The 24,583-nt window shown below is 41.9% G+C and overlaps 1 long non-coding RNA gene across 1 annotated transcript in view; it reads right to left on the bottom strand.

Annotated features, from left to right (window-relative positions):
* Nucleotides 1–24,583, bottom strand: part of LOC309565684 — an 84,415-nt gene that overhangs the window by 4,871 nt on the left and 54,961 nt on the right. Inside the window, exon 2 of the long non-coding RNA XR_014225823.1 lies at nucleotides 4,764–4,877. This is a non-coding gene — a long non-coding RNA (uncharacterized lncRNA). The remainder of the gene's footprint in view (nucleotides 1–4,763; nucleotides 4,878–24,583) is intronic.

Raw genomic sequence — 24,583 nt, 5'->3', positions numbered from 1 at the left:
CATTCTATGCATTAAGAGAAAAAAACCTTCAGTATGCAGCAGCCCTCCTCATACTTACCTGAGCCCCATCTCGACCAAGCAATGTTGTACGAGAGACTCGGCTGTCCCTCCTGATTGGCAGAGACTCAGCTGTGGGCGCCATTGGCTCCCACTGCTGTCAATCAAAGTCAGTGAGCCAATGAGTAGAGAGAGGGTGGGCGGTTCCGTGTCTGAATGGACACACAGAGCAGTGGCTCGGCTTGGGTGCCCCCATAGCAAGCAGCTTGCTGTGGGGGCACTCAGCAGGAGAGAGGGGCCTGGAACGCCGGTGAGAGAACTGAGAAAAGGAGGAACCTGGGCTGCTCTGTGCAAAACCACTGCACAGAGCAGGTAAGTATAACATGTTTGGTATTAAACCCAAAAAAAGTGACTTAAATATCACTTTTAGTCATCTCAGAGTCCACTTATCAGCCTATGCCGGGCAACCTTTTATTTGGAAAGTTTACAATCCCCACATGGGTGTGGCCACTTTCACAATACTGGGTTTCAATGGGAAAAACCTTCTCCAATTCGCCCTCTAGATGGCACTTTTGTATCATACATGCCATATGTCATATATGTCCGAAGGCCAAGCTATTGTTTGACCATGGTTACAGAACAGTAGACTGATCCAACTGTTGATTGAAATACAACAAATGGTATGTATGCTACCGTTGTTTTCAGCTGCATTTGTTTGAGAAGTATCCGCCTAAACACTCCAAGAAAACATGATGTCTGTCTGCAAGACAACCTACTAAACAGATTCTATCATGTACAATAAAGTCTGAATAAAAATCATAAAAACAGACATAGATTTGTATCAAATGCAACACAGAATCTCGGCTGGTTCCTGCTGAACTGACCGAGATTCGAACCATGTATGGCCGGCCTAAGCCAACCAACAGATAGAAACTAACAGTGATTTAATTAACAGTAAGCCAATTAACAAATAGTCATATAGGCAAGCCTAGGTGACTCAGGTCAGTGGCCATCCAGACAGTTCGGCACCAGTTCTCCAGAAGGAAGACCCAGGGCAATCCAAATCTCATTAACCAGCTTTCACTGTAATCTGTCCACTACACACCTTAATAAGACAAAACTCATACAATGTTCCAGCAATCTGAAAAAGTGAAATTATTTATCTTCATAGATTTCTTGAGGGAGATTGTTGATAAGCATTTCTGTCCCAAGTGGAGGAGCTTCTCCAACTCAGTCTGCAGGAGGACCACCATATTTCCTCTGACCATTAATCAGCACAAGAATAATATTACACCTTTCCATCCTCTCCAGAAGAGAAGCTTTATTGTCCTTATTTAGAGAATTATTCCAAGCCTCACTCTCAGCGCTCATCACGTTGTTATACAGCATTAGAAAATTATCTGCTCTCTCCATGGGATCAGAGGCTGAACTTAGCTCTTTTCTCCATGGGCCATAATCAGTGGGTAGAAGGCTAACCCCTAGTCCACTCCAAAAGCCCCTGTCCTGGTTGGGTTTGTCACACATACCTCATATTACAGCGATAGTGGGGGAGCACGTCTGGTCTTTACCTTGTTGAGGCCTGGCTGGATAATCCACACGGCACACTGGAGATTTTGAGCTTAGTACCCCTCAGGATCTCAGCATAACACCTGTATGGGGAATAGCATCAAATGTGACCAAGGTTGGTTTGACAAAGACCCCACCCCAGTGCCCTATTTCTTCCTGCTACTGGCCCTGCTCTCCAACAGACCGAACTAAGCCCCGCTGCAAAGGTACTTTTCTATTCCATAGACATAGGCAATTCCATATAATGTATGTTTGAGGAAGGAGCAGTCCATGCTAGTAAAGTGTTTTTTTTTAACAGTTTACTAAATTACATAACGTAATATACAAGTCAGACTCCTATGAGTGCCAAAGTTTTTCAAGGTTACAAACAATCCTTAGTAAAATTCATAGAGGTCTATATCTACATAAGTGATGTCCCAGAGTCCATCATCCTCAGACACGGAGGATATGAGTAGTACCAATATGCAAAGTTCTAAGTTCTTCCAGCGTCACCTGGCTTCCCCCCCCCCCCCAGGAGGAAGCACCACGGTAAAAACCTAGGGCTGAGTTACCCAACCTAAGAGAGATTTCACACACAGTCCGGGTCAACAAAGGTGAATTCTGATAATATCATTAGGCAACGGTACTTAGGTAACAACTGGTGGGTGTTTATGCAACTATAATACATCACTCAGCAATGGCACAATATCGCATATCCATGGTATCAACATCACCAGGCTTAGCCTGCTTTACCTGAGGATGTAAAGAAATGGCACTTCATGCTGCTGAAGAGAACCCCACTTACTGGTTCAGATATCTTGTCCAATGTAAACAAGAGAAGTCCCTGCACTGTCCCTACTTGAACAAGAACTTCTCCCTGTGCTCCTTACCTTCCCTGACATACTTTCCCACACCAAGATGGGAACCAGAGGTCATGACAAGTAGCAGCGTCCAGTCAGACAGCTGCGACCTATGTGATGACTATGGAATCTCTGGAGAAACAACTTTCCTCTAAAAACTCCGCTCTATCTGTGAAGTGACACAGCACCGCCGAATAAATGGAGGCTAGGTTGCACCTGCTTAAACTGCCCCTTTCCTAATATATGCAGTCCTCAGCATAAAAAAAAACACATCAGTAGGAAATCACAACATGTGAACAATGAAAACATCACACAACATAATCTGAATATCAAACAGGTAACTGTCCTCTGGTGGTCCTGGCAGGGCTGCTTTGTTTACCATTGTGCATAGCTTCATCATTAGGAATACCTGTAGAAGGTTGTTCAAAGGCCTCAGGTGTCAGACAGAGGGTTTTTACTGATAGACATATCACCCCCACCTGTGCCTTCAGAAGTGTCCACAACTTGTTCTGTCTGCAGCAGTACTAATTGGGAAGTCTCCCACGAAAACACAATTCCTCAACAGGTTGCAATGCAGATATTTCTGGGTGTTCCCTTGAACCTCTGCTATCACATCGTAAACTGGAGAGTTTGGAAAAGGTTTCTTTTCTACACAGTATAGGCAAGTCTCCTGTCTGGGTTCCAACTATTTGCTTCCTTCATACTTTGAGTTTTTGACCAACACCCTGTCTCTCAACCTCAAGGGCAGAAAGTCAACAGCAGCTTCATCCTATAAATCCTGATGATGCTCCAAAATCACTTGTTTGGCTGTTTTCAATCGATTCCACTGCACTTGAACCCAGTCATTTGGTGTACGAGGAGACACAGACTCTTCCATCTTCACCAGCAAGTCCATAGTTAGCCAGTCACTACTTCCAGACATTAGGAAGAAGGGTGTAAAGCCAGTAGCTTTGTGCACTGTATGGTTGTAGGCCCAAACCACTTCTCCCACATACTGGGGCCACATGCTTGATCCTGATTTCCTTGCTCTAATGTCCTAAAGCATATTAAGTAGGGTACAACTAACACGCTTACAAGCTCTGTTCCCTTGAATGTGATAAGGGGTTGTGTATGATTTGCAGATCCCACTCAGCCAACACAGTTCAATGAAAACTTGGGACTCAATATTGGGGCCTTGATCTGATAAGACTCGCTTCAGACAACCATATGATTGCACAACATGAGTTCAGAACAGAGTGATGAGTGCAGTTTGCTCACAAGTAGGAACCACTATGGTGAACATGGAAAAGTGTTCCACAGACACAAGAGTATAATGGAATCCAGATGACATCTCAGCTATAAGTAAATTGTAACTAAAGGCAAATTTGTAATTAAAATAGAGAGGGATAAGAACACCTGTCGATAATGAATATGACCCTTAAAAGTCTTTAAAAAGATAATAATTCCATCCAGCTAAATGAGAAGGGTTTCCACATTGAAATCCCCCAAACAAGGCTACATGAGTCTCTGGAAGGTACTGGGGGCTACCTGCCAGAAGCCACTAGCAAAATTCAAAGTTAAAAAGTAATATGCCTGCCCTAAGGCCATAAGGGACTCTACTTGTGGCACAGGATAGGTAGCTTTGTGAGTCCACACAAAAACGCAAGCTCCCATCTTTCCTCCTGTGGAGGAATATACCGGCAGCCCACAGACTATGACTTTCCCGAAAGACCCCAGTCTGTAGCAAGTTCTAAAACAAGGCAGATGGTATGCTGCAGTATCATTCTCTGATGTGGATCATAACCACAGTATATATGTGATGGTCCAAAGCATTAGTATAACTATAATTTTTGGGTTTGCTCACAAAAATTAATACATGCTTCTCTTGGTATGCAGTTGTATTGAGTACAATGAACTGACACTGTTACTTGGAGTACAGCAGTCTCCAAACTGCATTGAACTGTTGTCTGTGCTAGCTATTTGCCGTCCTGGCAGTTACCTTTAAAAAAAGGCGCTGAAATAATCTTTACTTTCTCAAACATCATAAAGCAAAAAAGAGACATGTAAATAATCCTATCTTAAGTAGGCAAATATGTATGTAATGTGTGTCATGATTTGGTTATTAGCAATAAATAGCTAATTTTATTAGAGCTTTAACCTATTTTGATTCTCTGTTGTCAGAGCTATTTGATATAAGCAAGCAGCTTATACCTAAAACTGATTTCACCAGCTTAGCCCAGGCATCCCACACAGCCAGGTATCCCTGTCAGGAAGATACAAGGAACTGGCTCATCAAGTCTTAAGTACTTTATAAGCACTCTGACAGACTAGATTAGATCATATCATCACTCAGTACTTAGTTTGTTTGAAGTTTAACAATACCTATAATCTTTGATGCACTCCAACATCATTAATGCACGAGTAATCCTTCTCTAACCTGCTGACCCTCCTTCGTTTCTTCATGTGCTGTAATATCTCCTAAAATATGATCGTTCGCTGATGGGATGAAATAGAAACACATGATTAAACATCAGGTAAGGTCCAAATGGCTAAAGCTAGCATTGAAATCTGTCTTTGATCTACTTTTTTTTCATATCTAGAGAGGTTTATAAAGTAGAAAAGAAAGTTGTTTAATCAATTGCTGTTCTTGCATAAAAATGGTCCACAAATACTCACCTCCGCTCCAGCATTGGGATATACATGAGCTCCCCTAAGGAAACCAACATCTTCCTCCACCCCCTTCCTGGCTTCTTCCAGGTGCCGGGTCTTCAGACATCTTGATTGGATGGGACAGGAAGACCTAAACTCCTGCTCATGGACAAGGCGGTTAATTTAGCCTGAGATTGTACACTAGTATGTCTCTTCTGTTTAAAAAATAAAAAAGAAACCTTCCTGCTCACAATTTATTTTGTTTTTAGGGTCATAGGTGTGCTTACAGTGTATTTTCACTTTTGCAATCAAATTATAGAAAACAAAAAACACAATAAGACTGTTATGTGTTCCCATTCATACAGCATACCTAAAAATATATATATTTGTTACTTCTTAGATGTTTCTTAGGAGAAGGCATCATGGCTGACTGCCAGTATTTCTCAACAATGTCAGAATGAGTTTATTCTAAGGACAGGTTGAGTTTCTCTCATTAAAGTGGTTCTAAAGGCAGAAAGTTATTTTTTTGCCTTAATGCATTCTCTGCATTAGGGTAAAAAACCTTGTGCATGCAGTCCCCCCAGCCCCTTATACTTACCTGAGCCCGATCTTGATCCAGTGGGGGGCAGGGCTCCAGAGTGAGCACACACGAGGGCTCCCATAGGAAGCAGCTTGCTATTTTGGGCACTTAACAGGGAGGAGGGGCCAGGAGCATGGGACCTTAGAAGAGGAGGATTAAAGCCGCTCTGTGCAAAACTACTTTTACCTACACAGAGCAGGGATGAGATGTATATTATTTTTTTAAATAAAAGCTAAACCTTTACAATCACTTTAACATATAATGCAAGGCTCCCAACTTGCAAACCTTTGACCTCTAACCTTTATTAGGACTATGTCCAAATTCAGTCTACAACAGATAATGAAGATCTGCCAACACAGTACAGAAAGAGTTATTTATGGCAAATGCAAATGCCCAGCCTCCTCATAAACAAAGAGAACTAGGATTTTACAGTCCTGGAGATTCCAGAAAGAACATTTAAAAACATCTAAAAATGGTAGGCTGCATTTTTTCAAAATCCCAATTTGGATGCACAAGTGGAAATGCACTTTAAGTTTACATGGGCTTAAAGTGTAACTATGAGAAAAATCAAAAATGATGTGTATGATGTTGTGTCATCAGCATAAACACAGTGATTTTTGTATTTCTGAGTTTCCCCTATAACATGTTGATCCTACCAGTAGATCCATTTTTTTTTAAAAGTTCTTGTAACAGGCCAAGCTGTCCAACAAAGGTGGTAACTACAGGGTTGGACAATACCCTAAAACACTCCCGGGAATGCTTTTATTAAATTGGCTTAAACCCTTTTTCCAAAAGAAATAAATCCTAGTTACAGTGGGGTTTTATTTTTTTTGTTTTCACTTAAAGTCTATCTTGAACTACACTGCATGACCATCTAAGACTACCCTGTCCACAGGGTGAAAATGCTGCTGTATACTGCACAAAGCAATGCACTGCAGAACAAACAGAATGTGACCCAAAAGGAAGCGCAAAAATAACATATCTACTTGTCAAATCAACAGGAGATAAAACTACCGGTATGTTACAGTGGAGATTAGAAAAATAAAAAACTGCCATTATTGCTAGTGACAGACTGCATCATATACACCGATTAGCCATAACTTTATGACCTGTGACAGGTTAAGTGAATAACATAAATTATCTTGTTACAATGCCATCTAAAAGTTGGTGGGATATACAGTATTAGGCAGCAAGTAAATACGAGGTATGTCTAAAAAGTTTGGTGAATGGCCTGATATCTCAACGGCAACATGGGCTAGGTGCACGTGCATGCCTATCCAGAGATGTGTTGAGAAGTGCCACCTAGCATGGCATACACATGACTGTCAGGGTAAACCTGCTGCGGACAGTGGAAGGTATTCAGTGAGAGAAGTTGGGTCACAGTGCAATGGAGCATTGAGTGAGCATCAAGTTCTACTACAAATTGGGGAAAAACGGCGATGGAGACGCATGAAATGTTGATGCAAGTGTACGGGACGAAAGCAGAAAATGTGTTTACGACTGGTTCAAGTGCTTTCGCGCCAGGAAGGAATCGACTGAGGATGAGCCACGTTCGGGTCGGTCGTCAACAAACAGAATCCCGGACATGATCGAGCAAGTGCGGCAAAGGCTGACATGAGATTGGTGACTGACTCTACGATTAATGGCGAAGGAATTGGGCATTAGCAAGGACAAGGTGACCAAGCGAAGATTTGGGAAAGCGGAAGATCTGTTCCCGGTTTGTGCCGCACGAGCTGACAGATGAACAGAAAGCAAAACGGATGGAAGCCTGTGGAGATTTCATTACCTTGTGTCACCAGGATCCATCCTTTCTGCAATTTATTGTCACAGGGGATAAAACCTGGTACTACCAGTTAAATCCGGAATACAAGCAGCAAATCAATGGAATGGCGTTCACTGTCTTCCCTGCGACTTCTTTCTGTTTCCCCACCTAAAGAGCGTCATGAAAAGCGGTTTTGCAGGAGTGGTGGCAATCCAAGAATGTGTAACAACAGTTACATAGTTACATAGTAGGTGAGGTTGAATAAAGACAATAGTCCATCCAGTTCAACCTGTGTAGGTGTGCGTGGCTGTAATCATCTCACATACCCCTGAATGTTCTGATCCTTGAGATGTAAGTCTAAGAGTCTTTTGAAAGCCACCATACTACCCGCAGAAACCACCTCTTGTGGTAGAGAATTCCACAATCTTGTAGCCCTAACAGTAAAGAACCCCCCACGTTGCTTGAGGTTAAAACGCTTCTCCTCTAATCGCATTGTATGCCCTCGAGTCCTCATGCAATCCCTTCGAATGAACAGCTTTTTTTCTAAGCTGGGCCCCCCTATTAAGATATTTATAAATTGCTATCATGTCCCCCCTCAGACGTCTCTTCTCCAGGGAGAATAAATCGAGCGATTGTAGACGCTCTTCATAGTCAAGGTCCTCCAATCCCCTAATTAGTTTAGTTGCCCTTCTCTGGACTCTCTCCAGCTCCAACACATCCCTCCTGAGGACTGGTGACCAGAACTGGACAGAATACTCCAGATGCGGTCGGACCAGAGTTTTATAAAGTGGAAGGATTATAGTCTTATCTCTGGAATACATCCCTTTCTTTATGCATGCTAATATTCTGCTGGCTTTGGCAGCTGCCGCTTGACATTGCATGCTGTTGCCTAATCTATCATCAACCAAGACTCCCAGATCCTTCTCCATTTTTGATTTCCCCAAGGGTTCCCCTCCTAACGTGTATTGTGTTTTTATGTTTTTAGTCCCCAAGTGCAAAACCTTACACTTCTCCACGTTAAACCTCATTTGCCATGTCGTTGCCCACTCTGTAATTTTGTCCAGGTCATTCTGTAGGATATCTGCTTCATGCTGTGCAGTTATTGCTCTGGCCAATTTTGTGTCATCTGCAAAAACTGATGTCGAACTACTGATCCCGACCTCAATATTGTTTATGAATAAATTGAACAAGGTTGGTCCCAGGACTGAGCCCTGGGGCACCCCGCTTACTACCTCAGACCAGTCTGAGTATGCGCTGTTTATTACCACTCTTTGGACACGCCCTTTAAGCCAATTCCGTATCCAAGAGCAAACCCTGCTGTCGATACCTGCAGACCTTATTTTATAAATTAAGCGCTTGTGGGGAACTGTATCAAACGCCTTAGCGAAATCCAAGTACACCACATCCACTGGTCTCCCCCTATCTAGCTCACAGCTCACCTCCTCGTAGAATGTTAATAGATTGGTTTGACAAGAACGCCCATTTGTAAACCCGTGCTGATTACTGCTGATGATGTTGTTGTCTTTAGCAATCGATTCTTAAAGAGGCCTTTGCTGACAGTTTCCAGAAGCCTAATGGACGTTGTCAAAAGTGTGTTGTGAAGGATGGTGATTATTTTGAAGGCCAATAAAGGTATTTTGTTTGTATCTTCTGTTTTGTTTTCTGATACCATTCACCAAACCTTTTAAACACACCTCGTATGTTGCCCTTAAATTTGGTGTGTTGAAAGCAAAAAATGGGCATCACAGTTTATTGTGTATTGGGCTATGTAGCCGCATATCAGTCAGAGTGCCCATACTCCAAAGCCAATAGAAGGAGGTTACCTGGCATGATAAATTATGTTTACGTTTACATCAAGGGAATAGCCAAGTGTCTGTCCATCTCTTACCTGGGAAAGAAATGGCACCAGGATACACTATTTGAAGAAAGCAAGCTAGCAGAGGCTTGTGATGCTTTGAGCAATGTTCTGCTGGAAAACCGTGGGTCCTGCCACTCATGTAGATGTTATTATTATGTACAAACTACCTAAACATTGTTGGTGACAAGGTACACCCCTTCAAGGAAACAGTATTCCCTGATGGCAGTGGCCCCTTTCAGTAGGATAATGCACCTTGCCACACTTAAAGAATGGTTTAACCACTTTACTACCAGTCACGTAACCTCTACGTGATCAGACTTTGCGGGGTTATACCGGGATGATGCCTCTAGCTAGAGGCATCATCCCGGTACCGTTGTTTGAAGCCGACGGTCGGCTTTCCGTCGGTAACGATCGATGCGGCTCGGGAGCCGCTCGATCGTTACCCGGGGGGGCGGGAGGGGACGTCCCCCCCCTCCCGCCGCCTTCCGCGGCTTTGCTCGGGGCTACCGTCCCACCGGGAGCCCCGAGCACCCAGCCGGCACGTCCGCCGGCTGGATGGAGTCCCGATGAATGCCGGAAACGGCATCGATCGGGTCTCCGATGACGTAACCCGGAGGCGGCGTCCATGACGTCACGTCCGGGTTACTGTGCTGCAAAAGGCGGCAGATTTGAAAAACGGCTGTATGCAAAAATGCCGTTTTCGGCGTTTTGCATACAGGGAAGTGTAGTGGAGGGGTCTAGGGTCTTTTAGACCCTCGATCCCTCCATAAAGAGTACCTGTCACGACATATTGCTGTCACCAGGGATGTTTACATTGCTTGTGACAGCAATAAAAGTGATCAGATTTTTTTTTTTTTAAAAACCTGTAATAAAGTTTAAAAAAAAAGAAAAAATAAATAGGAAAAAAAAAAAAAAAAAATTTAGCCGTCCCCGTCACCGTTAGCTCGCGCACAAAAAAAAACGTATACGCAAGTCGAGCCGCAAATGAAATCGCTGTTCAAACCCCACATGTGAGGTATCGCCGCGATCGCCAGAGCGTGGGCAATAATTTAAAAAAAAGAGCTACACTCTAACTCTAAACTGGTAACCGTTAAATAAATTTAAAGCGTCGCAGATTGAGATCTCTATTGACCGTAGTTTGTCGCCATCCCACGGGGGGGCGCAATTTTAAACCGTAACATGTTTGGTATCTATTTACTCGGCGTGACATCATCTTTCACAATATACAAAAAAAATGGGCTAACTTTACTGTTTAGTATTTTTTAAATGCAGTGAAATGTGATTTTTCAAATTTTTTCCAAAAAAAATGGCGTTTTAAAGACCGCTGCGCAAATACCGCGTGACAAAAAATTTTGCAATGACCGACATTTTATTCTCCAGAGTCTTTGCTAAAAAAATATATATAATGTTTGGGGGTTCTAAGTAGTTTTCTAGGAAAAAATACTGGTTTTAACTTGTGAACAAAAAGTGTCCGAAATAGGGCTGGGGCTAAAGTGGTTAACAAGTTGTTGACTTAGCCTTCAGATTTTCCAGATCTCAATCCAGTCGAGCATCTGTGGGATGTTTTGGACTATAAAGCGTTTGTTACCCCAAAACTTCATATTTCTGATATTTGTATGAGAAAGTATCCTGTTCTCTTTGTATGCTTCCTTTATATGGAATCCCTGCCAGTCGCTCTGCTTTCCTATTTTTTTTTTATATTAACATTTTTATAAAAAATGTTATCAGCATATAAAAAATATAAATCAAGTCATTGCATCATTAACTGATATATATGACAAATAACTTTCTATTATTGTAAATCCCCCCACAAAAAAAAAAGAATTTAGATACATATCCAAATCCCCTTCTGTTATATCCTCTGTTACTTACACACTCTGAAAACTCCTTCTCTTTTAGGCATCACAATTCCTGAACCTGATCATCCAGGTCCTGGTGATTCAGCTCCCCCTCAACCACCTAGAAACTTCATATAATCCTCAGTTTTTTTTAAATCTCAACCAATCCCCCCATATATCCAGGTATTTTGCACAGGAATCTTCCGCTATATCCCTTGTTTCCTCCATAGATCTCACCCAATCCACTCTTGCAGCCCAATCCCTCATATTCGAGATTTGTGGTGAGCACCAAATGCTGGTATCAGGCTTTTAGCTACTTTTAGAAGATAGGGTACTAGCGTGTTCTTATATCTCTTCCCCTTTTTTTCTGTGTTGTGAAACAAACAACTCCAAGGTTCCAGCTGAATACAATCCCCAGTAATCTGGTGAATTAACCCAACAATCCCTTCCCAAATAACTTGAATCTTTGTGCACTCCCACCACAGATGCGCAAAGATTCCAGGAGCTCTGCATCCCCTCCAACAAGTTGAGGATGTCTCTGCACTGAACCTCTGAGCCCTCTGCGGGGTGGCATACCATCTAGCAAAAAGCTGATAACACATCTCTGTTGTCCTTAAGTCAACTGATGAGTAACAAGCTAATTTCAACACTTTTTTCCTCTTTTCCTCATCTTGGAGAGGTCTTAGTTTCTGTTCCCATTTCCCTAAATAAGGTGGGTATACAAACTCTGTTTTCCCTAATAAGATCTTATATATTTTAGATATACTATGTTTAGTACATGCGGGGGGGGGGGGACTAAACAATTTCTCCTTTGGCCGCATATTATCCCTTCCCCGCAGAGGCCGTAGAGAGTGCACAAAGTGCTAAAATTATGTGTACCTCCATCTATCAAGTGGCAAATTCCCCCATTTTTGTGGTAATTCAGAAAAAGTGTACAATCTGTTTCCTACCATTACATATCTTAACTGTATTACCTCCTTTTTTTGCCCATCTAACAAAATATAAATAATCCTCTTTCCCTGGTTTAAAATAATTTGTGTCCATTAATGAAATCAACAGTGCATTATATTCCTAGTGAAATATTCTGCATAAACTGTCCCAAATTCTTAATATGTTCCTAGTCAGTGTACTCATCTTATTGACCAAGTCTCGATATACTCGTGGCACCCACACCATTTTTCTCAAATCTACCTATGTACATACTCAATTTCCACCCAACTCTTGCCATCCTTATTATGTATCCAATTCGATCAGCTATTTGTGCTAAAGAAATTGCCTGATAGTATTTTTTAAAATCAGGAGCTGCTACCCCCCCCCCCCCCGACCCTTTTCCCTTTGTTAATACTGCATAGGCTATTCTCGGATGTTTATGCGCCCATTTATGTTTTAATACTATTGCCCTTAACTTCCTAAAGTAAGCCTGAGGAAGGGTGATTGGGATAATTTGGATTATCATTGGGAAGAATTATCATTTTTACCGTGTTTATTCTACCCAGCCATGAAAGAGGTCTATGTCTCAGGGAGTTCAGCTGTTCCTTCACCTTATTTAACATTGGTATAAAATTAGCCTTATACAAAGTAGCTGACAATATAGTTAACTTGATACCAAGGTATCTCAATTCACCTCTACACCATACAAAGGGGAATTTAGGCTGCATTGCCTGTTGTTCTGTCTTTGGTAATGTAATATTCAAAATCTCCGATTTTGTTATGTTAACCTTAAAATTCGATAGCTTCTCATATCTCCTTAATTCCTCCAATAATACCGGGAGCGTTAGCCGGTTAGAAATAAAGAATAATACATCATCCGCATATGCGGCTACCTTATACCCCTTACTCCCCACTCTCACCCCTCTAATGTCTGAGTTTTTACGTATTGCTCCCAATAAATGTTCTAGAGCTAGGCCAAACAACATTGGGGAAAGGGGGCACCCTTGCCTAGCCCGATTGTATAGCTCGAAGGGGGGGGGGGAAAAATTGCCATTCACTCTTACTCTTGCTGTTGTATGAATGGCAGGACCAATGGCTTTCTCTAATCCCTAGGTGCCTCAGAGTTTCAAACATGAAACCCCAATCTACCCTATCAAAGGCCTTTTCAGGGTCTATAGACAATAGTACAGCCGATATGCCCTTCTTTTTTATTTCATAGATTAAGAGGAGTGATTTTAGGCAGTTGTCCCTCCCTTATCGACCAAACAAAAAGCCTACCTGATAATTATATATCTGTTTCGGCCAAAAAAGTTTTAATCTTTCTGCTATTATTTTATGTCTGTATTTAAGAGGGAAATCAGTCTATAACTCTTTGGTGCCATGGGGTATTTCCCTTTCTTCAGTATAAGAGTTATGTAGGCAAGCAAATTATCCCCTTCCCCCAGTGGATGTACTTGCATAGCCTGGGGACTAAAGTTTTTTGAAAACTTTTATATTACAGGGGTTGAATAACCATCGGGGTTCGGGCTCTTCCCCAGGACCACGTTCTTTATCGCCCACTCCGCTTCCTCTGGTGTAATCAGGGCTTCTTGGCCTTCTAACCCCTCTCTGAGTGATCTTGGGAGATCGAGCTCCTGCAGGTAAACCCTTGCAGCCAGATCTTCCTGATCCCCATCTCTACCTTTTCTCTTTCTGTCTAACATTATAGAGCTGACTGTCATACATGTGGAACACCTGTGCAATATCTAGGAACAAATGTACAGTTTCTCCCTTCTCATTTTTAACTTTGGGGATATGGGATGCATTTTTTTTCTCCTTCACTGCTTTTGCTAACCATTTCCCAGGTTTATTTCCCCACTGATATTTTTCTTTTATAACTATGTGAAATGCACTTCTTGTCTCCTGCTCCATGAGTGCCGTCAGTTCCCCTTTCTTCTTAATCAGCTCTCTCCTCTCTGGGATGCCTTTGGGTCTGGTCTGTTGTTCCAATGTGTGTATCTCTCTAAGTAACTGATTCCTTCTCACCTTCTGTTCCTTTTTTCTTTGTGTCCCAATCCCTAATAATATCCCCCTTATATAAGCCTTGTGCGATTCCCACAAGGTAGCTCGTGAGATCTCTGGTGTATCATTAACAACGAAAAAGCTTCCCATCTCCTTTTCTACTTCTATAACTATCTTAGGATCCTGAATGAGCGAGTCATTCCGTTTCCAGGTCCTACCTCTGGGTACTGCTGAAAGTAAATCTACCTGTACTATCACCGGGGCGTGATCAGAGAGTATAATGGGCTTAATTATTGCATTCCTAAGAGAGACTAGGAGTTGATGCTCTATTAAAATAAAATCAATCCTTGAATAAGATCTATATACTGCAGAAAAATAAGTGTAATCTCTAAATTCTGGGTGTCTCACCCTCCAGGCGTCCACTAATTGACACTCCCTCAATAATCTCTCTAGTCCACGTTGATGAGTCAAGACGCGGGTCCAGCCCCATATTTAAGTCTCCCGCCACAATAAGACTCCCTGTTAATTATATATAATTATTTGGGTCTTTATTTGGGGAGTAAATATTTGCAAAGGTATATTCCATATCAGATAATCTTCCCTTAATAAATAAAAACCTCCCCTCAGGGGCTACTAGCTGCTCCTTCAGCACAAAAATAGTGCTCCTGTCAAATCCAATCGCCACTTCTTGTGAATGGCTCGAAGTCGCCGTAATACCATGTAGGAAAGAACCAGGAAGACAATGTAACCCCTGATGTATGTGTACTATGTGTTTCTTGTAACAAGACTACTCCAGCCCCATAGTTACCTTGTGTCTTTTGCTAGGTGTATTCAGGCCTCTAACATTATATGACACCAAATTTATCAGAGCCATGGGCAGCCAAAGGAGCAGCTAGCACCTCTTTTTCTTGAGAGAAGACCTGGAGAGGGACAAAACAACAACAAAAAATAAATAAAATATTTTACAGGGGTTATCCCCTCGGAGGGTTGGACAATTGTCCAGATCTTATTCGAAGTACGGATCTGGTGGCACATTACCATGTGCCACCTCCTGTCCATACCTTCCCAGGGGGCAACCACCCTGATGTTCCAATCCACCTCTACCCACTAGACCAGTACCCTCACCACCCCTCCCCAATCGCCACCACCGCAAAAAGGGAAGAAGAGGGGGGAGAGAGAAAGAGAAGGAACACAAAAAACAACCCAATCATAAACCTAGCATAACATGATTCAATGTGCCCCTCTTCCGCTCCCCCCTCCCCCCATCCAGCTATCTCCCCCCCTCTTTCTCCCCGCCAAGGAACACCACTCCTCTCTCAACATTATTAGTGAATCTCTTTCCGCCCCAGTAAGGGTGAAGGTAGTAAGTTCAATTTGCTACAGAATTTTCTCAGATTCTCTGGAAATCTTATCTTTTCTCCCCTTAAGACAGACCGGGAAACCCCACCGATATGGGATATTAGAAGCCTGCATCTGATCTGTCAGGGGTTTAAGGAGTCTCCTTCTTGACAAAGTCTTGGCTGACATGTAAGCTGTAAATTTGCTCCTTCGAATGTAACTCCAGAGGAGTTCCTAACCTTCTCCATGACTATCGACTTTTCTTCTCACAATCACATTTCTTGGGCTCCATCCGCCTGGCTTTAATATCCTCCCACCCTGTGCTCTCTATCAATTTTTAAAGTTTCAGGAGTCTCTTTTCCTAGCAAGGAGTTAATGAGGCACCGTACTACAGTTATCAAATCTTCCTTTCCCTGTTTATCTGTTAGACACCTTATCCGCAAATTTTGCCTTCGGCTGCGATTCTCTTCATCCTTTAGCTTATATAACGAGGATAGGTTGGCTTTCTGTAACAATTTCATCTGTTTGCATAAATCTTCCCACAATCGATCATGGCTATCAAGTCTCCCCTCCATTTCCTTGACCCGGCCAAAAACTTGTCCGATTTCTGCCCTGAATGCCGCTATATCCAGTTTCAGAGATCAGAGATGTTTTCAATTTTGACAGTAGCCCCGCAAGGGCTTCTTTAATAAGAGGTAGACCTGCTTGGGGATCCTCCAAAGCCACATCTCCTTTTACTATCAGGGCTGGGCTTTCCCCTTAGGGGCCTCTGCTTTGTATTTTAGGTCCTCCCTGAGGGATCCCTCCAGAGTTTCTTGGTCTGGTTTCTCCCAGGGCACTAATCTTTCCTGCTGGGAGATCCTACAGATCTTTGCTTCCCAGTTCCTGTCTGCCCTGAGGGTCCTTGTCTGGGGCTATCCGGCCCTTCCTCCAACAAACTGGACTCTGCTGACATGTATCGGACTCTGCTGACATGTATCGCTGGATACCTCCTGGGTTGGGGGGGCGGGTTGATTTACTTTACTAGTTTTTGGATTTACCTTTTATCTTTATTCCCAGTTAATCTCAACTATAAGATGGAGGGGCAAAGATTTACTACACAAAGCTGGGTAAATGCTGTCTCCAGAGACCAATGAGGCTCGGATCTGTTAAATCAGGAAGCATATGGCTGAGGATGAAGGCGGGGAGCCTCCAAAAAATATAGCAAACTTCTGAAAAGTACAGGAGCATCCGGCCCTTTAATAGCTATGTTATAAAGAGTCCTATTGGGTTTCCCCCCACAGTTCAAGTAAAGGCTCTATCGCTTATCTCCTTCTGTGAAGGGATCTCAAAGCAGACAGAACCAGTGGGGGTATAATGTGCCAGTCTGGTTCAAGATGCTTCAACAGATCTTCCCCCTGCAAATGCTCTTACCACTCCTCAGTGGGCAGTTCAGTAAGATCAGAACATCACAGTCCTTCCATTGGAGAGCGGGAGGAGAGCTGATGAATCAGCATCAGTGCAGCAGTGGAGGGATCAGGGCAGTTTGTCGCAGCAGAGGAGGGAGAGGGGGTCAGAGGGCCCGGGGAACAATCTTACAGAGCCCCGCAAACGGTAGCTTCCCTCAGCCGAGTTATTGCGGTGGCAGGGGAGGTCCAGGCAGCGAACCATCTACTTCTCCAGTGTGGGCGTGCGTGTCATCCCGTCAGGGCTCCTCCCCTCCTCGTATTCTATTCTAAGCCCTCTCTGCCTTCCTATTAAAAACTGACCATACTAAGCAGGAGACACACCGTGGTCAGATCTCTAGCTATGCTGGAAACTCAGTGTGCTCTCCTCCAATGATCAGACTTGTCCCGATATGCCCCCACTGCATAGCCATTCACTAGGAAGCTCAGCGTGTTGTTGCTTCTCCTCCCTCAGCTCTTATGCTGCTGAGAACAGAGGGAATGTGATCATTTAAAAAATAATGGAAAAAAAGGTATTTAAAATATATTTTTATATCTATACAAAACTGTTTTGCCTTTCTATTTTAAACTGAATGGGTTGTTTTACAAGGTGACTGTTTACAAATACTTTAATGATCTGCTTGGTTCCAGATACCACAGCATATCTTAAGAGCCGGTTCACATTAGCGCGACACGACTCCTTACTACTTTGGGAGGCGACTTGTCAGTCCCGTGCACCACGACTTTGGAGCGACTTGCAGGGACTTCACATAATGGAAGTCTATGCAAGTCGCTCCGAGGTCGCCCCGAAATAGTACAGGACCCTTTTCCTAAGTCGGAGCTAAGTCGCTCCTATTAGAACGGGTCCTGTAGCGGTCAATGGACCGCGAGGGAGCGCGACTTGTCAGGCTGACAAGTCGCCTGACAAGTCGCGCTAATGTGAACCGAGTCTCAGACGTCTAGTGGCTTCCATGCCTCGAAGAGTCAGGACTGTTTTGCAGCACAAGGGGGACCCACTCAATATTAGGTGGGTGGTCATATTATGGCTGATCGGTGTAGGTCACTTTTTATTTTGACCATAGTAATTCCACTTTAACCATGTTGTGCCCAGGGCAATTTTCTAATTCTTCAAACAAGTTAAAATCAGCATTTTTTGCTAGAAAATTAGTTAGAACCCCCACACAATTATACACTTTTTTAAAGCAATAGTCCTGTAGATGGTAGAATTTTTTTTTATGTTATACAATATTTCAGGGATTGTTTATCAAAAGCATATTTTCAGGAAAAAAATACACTAAAATTGACCTAGTAAACAGAAAACAAAACACAATTTTTCTTTCAAATATAAAAAGATGAGGTTGCATCTTGTAAATAGATACCAAGCAAGACTAGACTCAATACTGCACACATTCCTTGGTTTGGATGTGTACACATTCCTTGGTTTACTTCCCAATTATGGTTTATATGCAATTTATACTATGAGGTGTGTGCATGCATGAATGGATGATGTCTAGATGTATTTTTTGGGTATTAGACAACGTTGTCTTTTTATGATGGTAGAAGGTGCTGTTTTTTTTGTATATATCTGCTTTTAAATATTTTGAGGATTTAATAAAGAACTTTTTCTATATATATATATATATATTTTTTTTTTTTTTTGTATGGCAATCTTTGTGTGGTAAATAAGTCATGGGGGCTCATTTACATGTCCCTTAAGCTGACCATCCTTGGTATTTTTCATGTATTTAATCCAGCACACACCTGTGAAATGGTGAAAAACTACTGTACTTAATTTTGGTGGCACTTGAAAAACCTTTAGCTGTTATCAATTTAGAGTAAACCATGCATTATCGCCGTAGAATGATTTCTCTTACTCTGACATTGGGATCTTTTAAATTTTACTTGTCCTGTTTATCTTTGTCACTTGGACAGAAAGGGATGGAAAATACAAAATGGTACAGTTTTCATTGAAACAGGTGGTAAAAAAAAATCTTCAATAGGTGACACCTGCTCCAGTGACAACAGTTTTAGAGGGGATTTCCCTTCGCCTTGAAGAGAATTCCTCCCACCTCCTAATGTGCCTCTGTAACAAGATGTAAAGGGAAATCTCCCCAATGGGACTAAAAAGAGAAAAAAATAGGTTTTAAAATTATTTCAAACAAAACAGTAAAAATGTTAATTGAAAAAGAAAAAGATTTGACTATGCACCCACTCTAATCCTAGTACTTTTGCACCTTTAAACCTGCAATGGTTTATGAGTACTTGTTAAATTACCATGCCATTACACGAGTGTGAAGATCTAAAGCCTTTACTACCTGTCTACTGCATTTATCAAAACTCCCAACTTTCTGAGATGGGGATGAGGGACACCTATTTGCAAAAGCATGTAGGCGTAATCTCCTGCAATGCCCCCCCCACACCCACATGTCCCCCTTAAAGGAAAAGTGTACAAAAAAAATTATTGGTTAAACCCACAAGCGCTTTTTTACCACTACTATTCTTTTATACTGGCTTTTGGAATTTATGAATTCACCAATAAAGGAACTGGATAAAAGGTTTAGCACTGGGAAACACTTTTTAATAGATAAGTAGTGCATTTATTATTACAGTGGGTATAGAATAGAATCACCCCCTTATAAAAAAAAAAACACATTTTGTTGCTTTGCAGCCTAAAATGAAGACAGACACCGCTTTTGTCAGTAGAATGACTTGAAGACTGCAGTCAAAAAACGGTCACCATCAAATTTCACTGAACATGAGCAGTTCTGAAAGGAAGAGAGGGCAAATATTGCAAAGTCTACATGTGCAAAGTTAGAAGAGCCATATCCCAACAGACTAAACACGGTAAATAAATAGGTGGATCAAAAAAATACTGACATAAGGGGGGGGGTGATGCTTTTCCCAACTCAGGGATTCTGTTTTTGAATGTTTACATTTTTTTCTGACATGTTGCAGTTATATCATTTCACTTGGATGTTATAAGCTGCACTAGTAAATACAGCTGGATAAAACAGAAACTGTGTCGGTCTTCATTTCAGGCTGCAAAGCAACAAAATGTGATTATTTAAGTGGGGGGTAATTCTTTTCTATACCGACTGTATAAAACCATATCGATCAGACCAAAATGAGGGACAAATGAGGAGGAGAGAGGGTCAGAGGGACTTTGTGCTGAATGAGGGACAGTCCCTAGAAATCAAGGACAGTTGGGAGCTATGCATTTATATATCTCTCGCAAAAGGGACAGGACACCTCCTGCAGTGCACCCCAGGCGCCAGGTCGCGAATTCTAGTCACCAAAGTGACCTGGCGCCCGGGGTTTGTCAAGCCCTGCCTTTTGGTATATATAGTCTGCTTCCAGGATCAGATATCTGTTGTTCTGTCCCTAACCACACTGCTCAGTGCGTGGACACATTCAGACAGTTGTGGCTCCTTTTAGTTTGTCATTGCTTTGTACAGGCTGAGCAGCCGCAGCTGTTCGCAGACATTACTGATTCTTGCTGCTATTCATTGCTGTCGGTGTCTATTTGCCCTAAAATCAACAAGTGCTTTTTTCATCATTACTTATGCTTTAACCACTTGCCGATGGCCCCACGCAGATTTACTGCGGCTCGGCCGCACACAGTCACATAGATCTATGTGATTATAAGTCGCCGGAGCCGTGCTTCGGCTGTGATTAGGCACAGCGGAAGCCAGACCGTGGGAGGAGCAGGCTCGATCGTCGCCGGCCTCCCGCGATCTTCAGAGAAACTGACAGGAGAGCCACCTGCCTATGTAAACAAAGCAGGCGGCTCTTCTGTCAGAGAGGCACATGAGATTGTGTATTTCGGCTAAGCTGAAACACCCATCTCTCTGTGCCTGTCACAAAGCCCTCCCTTCCCCCACAGTTAGTAAGCACATTTAGGCATTTGACCCTTTGATCACCCCCAGTATTAACTCAGCCAGTGTAATTTATACAGTAACAGTGCATATTATTTAGCACTGATGATTGTATAATTGTCACTGGTCCCCAAAAAGTGTCACAAATGTCAGTTAGGGGTCCGATCTATCCGCTGCAATGTCACAGTCCCGCCAAAAATTGCTGAGCACCGCCATTACTAATAAAAACAAAAAAATAAAATAAAAAAAGTGCAAAAATCTATCCCATAGTTTGTAAACGTGATAACTTTTGCGCAAACCAAATAAAATACGCTTTTTGGGATTTTTTTTTACCAAAAATATTTAGCAGAATACAAATTGGCCTAAACTGATATTGGGAATGTTTTATAGCAGAAAGTAAAAAACATAGTTTTTGTCAAAATTGTCGCTTTTTTTTTTGTTTTCAAAAAAGATCCCCAATGGTGTGGGACTATGAATGCCACTAGACACTGTATATCAAGGTAAAATAGTCAATTTTATTAAACAAACAGCAAAAACACAAAAATTATATACAGAATTTTTGTGTTTTTGCTGTTTGTTTAATAAAATTGACTATTTTACCTTGATATACAGTGTCTAGTGGCATTAATAGTCCCACACGATTGGGGATCTTTTCTTGTATACATATTGATTGGGATGATGGCCACTAGCACTGGGTACTAGGTGCTGGGATCATTTTTTCTTTTTTTTGTTTATAGAGCAAAATCTAAAAACCGCAGAGGTGATCAAATAACACCATAAGAAAGCTCTATTTGTGGGAAACAAAGTACAGGTTTTATTTGGGTACAGCGTCGCACGAACGTGCAATTGTCTGTTAAAGTAACGCAGTGCCGAATTGCAAAAAATGGACTGGTCATTAAGGGGGTAAAACCTTCCGGAGCTGAAGTGGTTAAACTGACTTTTCAAAATAAAAAGGGCAATTAGATGCTGGATGAAATGATCAGTGTAAAATACATTTTGGTAGTTACATTTTAAAGTCAATAAAATAACGTTCAATGTCACAAAAGAAAGAGGAATTAGGCCCCATTCACGTTTGGAGCTTGCAATTTTGTGTGCTTTTTACGCTATTCTGCATATCGCACATAGGGCAGCCTATTCACTTTAATGAGCTGCCCTATGCATGTTTGTTGCCCAAAAGAAACTCCTGCTCCTTTTTCGGCCACAAGCTTCACAAGATTTTTATAGTCGCATTTTCCTGGGACTGCAGCATGATTCTGTTCCATGACAATCAGAGCAAAATCGCTTAGGGTGCCATTTAAAATGAATAGCACCCAAACTCGCATTTTGCACCGATTGAATGTGATTTAACTGATCAAGAAAGAGAGACAGATGGATTTGGCTCCAAAAGAAGGACAGTCCAAGCATATAAGCACTGTTGCAATGACTTCATTCACCTCTACAAACTGAACTTGCCACAGGTATGCTGCATGACAGCTCAGGACCAAAAATCAGTTGAACACAATGTTTTTCTATACCATTGGTATGTGGACCCATGATGGCAGGTTTTGTACCCTGCTGTATCTACAGTTCATTCCAGAAAACAATGGAGGCCCACAAATACCTGCAAAGTTAGCACAGAGAGCTGGTTTTCTTCTACCGACTTCAATGTCACTATTGTATCCTGCAATATTGAGTGAGAGTTCTGGAGGACCATGGAATCTGACTCTCCAAAAAATGTCAGTTTCCCAAGAGACTTCCTCAACAGAATGGCATTTGTAAATGCGAGAAGAAGGAGAAATATGTATATATTTATGGAAAAAGTTTACTGCAGTAATAGATTTACTTTAAAGTACACCCATAGTCTAATATTATAGTTAATGGTCAGGCCAGCAACAGATTGATCGAAATGTGTCCGGTTCAGCAGGAATCAGATGAATTTCATTCAGCTATGGGCAGGCTGGATATACTGAAGTTGATCTATCAATCAACTTCAGTACAATCAGCCTGTCGTTTTTTTTGTGCGATCACTGCCAGTGGCAATAGCCGGCAGCAGTGATCATTTTCTGATGGTGGGGAAACCCCCTGCTGTAAAAATACAATAGCGCAGTGGGAGGGGTCCCCCATCATCACTGATTGTGTTGATGAAGAAATTTAGCAATTTTCTTTCCTTGAAAAATAGGAAATCCGCGCTTAGGATAATTTTAAGGCTCTGATATGATAAATACTGGCTGCAGCCCACCTATACACTATATTCCTAGAAATATAGTAGAATGATAAAATAACAGGAGAGGTGTATGGCGCTGCCAAAATATATTAAATTAAATATTCCGTGTGTCTTACAATGATACTACATAAATATATATATAAAATGTGTCTCTCCACTGTAAATGTTAATAAAGTGTCAAGTGCATTAAAGGTGACTGGAGAAGGTAAATTTAATTATAATAAGTGATCCAACCCTGTGAGGGGTATATGATGGTGCTAAAACAATTGAAGAAAGAAAAAGGAAAGATGGAAAGTCCAATGTGAAAAATGTGAATAAAAGTAAAATTGATATAAGTAGTGTCAGCCTGATAAATAGGGCAATCGATAAAAAAATGGTAGGAAAATCAATTGAGTTGGATCCACTAAAAATTGCAATATTGTGAAGTGTTAGAAAAATATATAAGAAATATGAAATACAATACTGTGAAGTGTAAAACAAGGTACTATACAATAAATAGTATCATAGACACAAAATGAAAAATCTTATAAAACCACTCTAAAATCTGACACAAATAGTCCAAGTAATGGTAAGTCCGTAATGACTAGAAAAGTCAAAAAAGAGGGAGGGTAGTCCCACAATGGGATACCCTTCTTAAAGAGAGAGAGCAAAAAGTGACTTGAGTGCAGGTGCTCTATTGGAGAATTTTTAGAGGTGCTCGGATGTCGGTGACAATTTAGTGCTCCCCGCACCCCTTGGACCGCACTCATCAGAGTTGAACACCCCTACAGGGGTATCAGGCCTTAGGTAAATATTCCTGGGGTCCCCTTCTCTGGTTACTAGGGTGGTCCAATATTCTGCCCGAGTCCTGCGTACCAAGGTCCTTTGGGGTTAGGGTCCACGGGTATAAGGTATATGTGGGGGAAGAAGGCTCACATAGGGTAGTACCGCTTTAAAAATTGCTTTATTTCAATCAAAAAAAGGGGTACTCACAAACAAGAAAGGAAAAACAGCATGTAAACGGCAATAGAAGAGCACTTCCGGGACGCCGTGCGTTCCACGGGCCGGATATGCGTTCCACGAGGGCGGATGTGGCGTGATGACGTGATGATGATTTTTGTGTGACTTTAACGGACAATTGCGCGGTCGTGCGACGCTGTACCTAAAAGAATTTGACGTCCTTTTTTTCCCACAAACAGAGCTTTCTTTTGGTGGTATTTGATCACCTGTGCGATTTTTACTTTTTTCGCTATAAACAAAAAAAGAGCGTAAATTTTGCAAAAATAACAATATTTTTCACATTTTTTTATATGAAATTCCCCCCCAAAAAAATGTAAAAATCAACATTTTTTAAAATTTTTGGCCAATTTGTTTTCTGCTACATATGTTTGGTAAAAAAAATCGCAAAAAGCGTATTTTGATTGTTTTGAGCAAAAGTTATTGCGTTTACTAACTAAGGGAAAGATTTCTGTCATTTTTGGTGGGTTTTTTTTAATGCGTAATGGCGGCGATCTGCGTTTTTGTTTGCGGTACTGCGACATTGCGGCGGACAGATCGGACGCTTGACTGACATTTTTGACACTTTTGGGGTTACCAGTGACATTACTGCAGTAATCAGTGCTATACATATGCACTGTTACTGCAAAATGACACTGGCAGGGAAGGGGTTAACTTTATTGGGGAGGGAGGGGTTAAGTGTGTCCCTAGGGGCGTGCTTTCTACTGTGATTGGCTGTGGCTACTAGTGTAGGAACAGTGATCAACGG

The sequence above is a fragment of the Pelophylax lessonae genome (genome assembly GCF_965119305.1).
Source record: "Pelophylax lessonae genome assembly, chromosome: 10".
In the NCBI taxonomy this organism is placed as follows: Eukaryota; Metazoa; Chordata; class Amphibia; order Anura; family Ranidae; genus Pelophylax; species Pelophylax lessonae.
The sequence above is the reverse complement of the archived record's forward strand: the minus strand, read 5'-3'. Positions and strand labels throughout refer to the sequence as shown.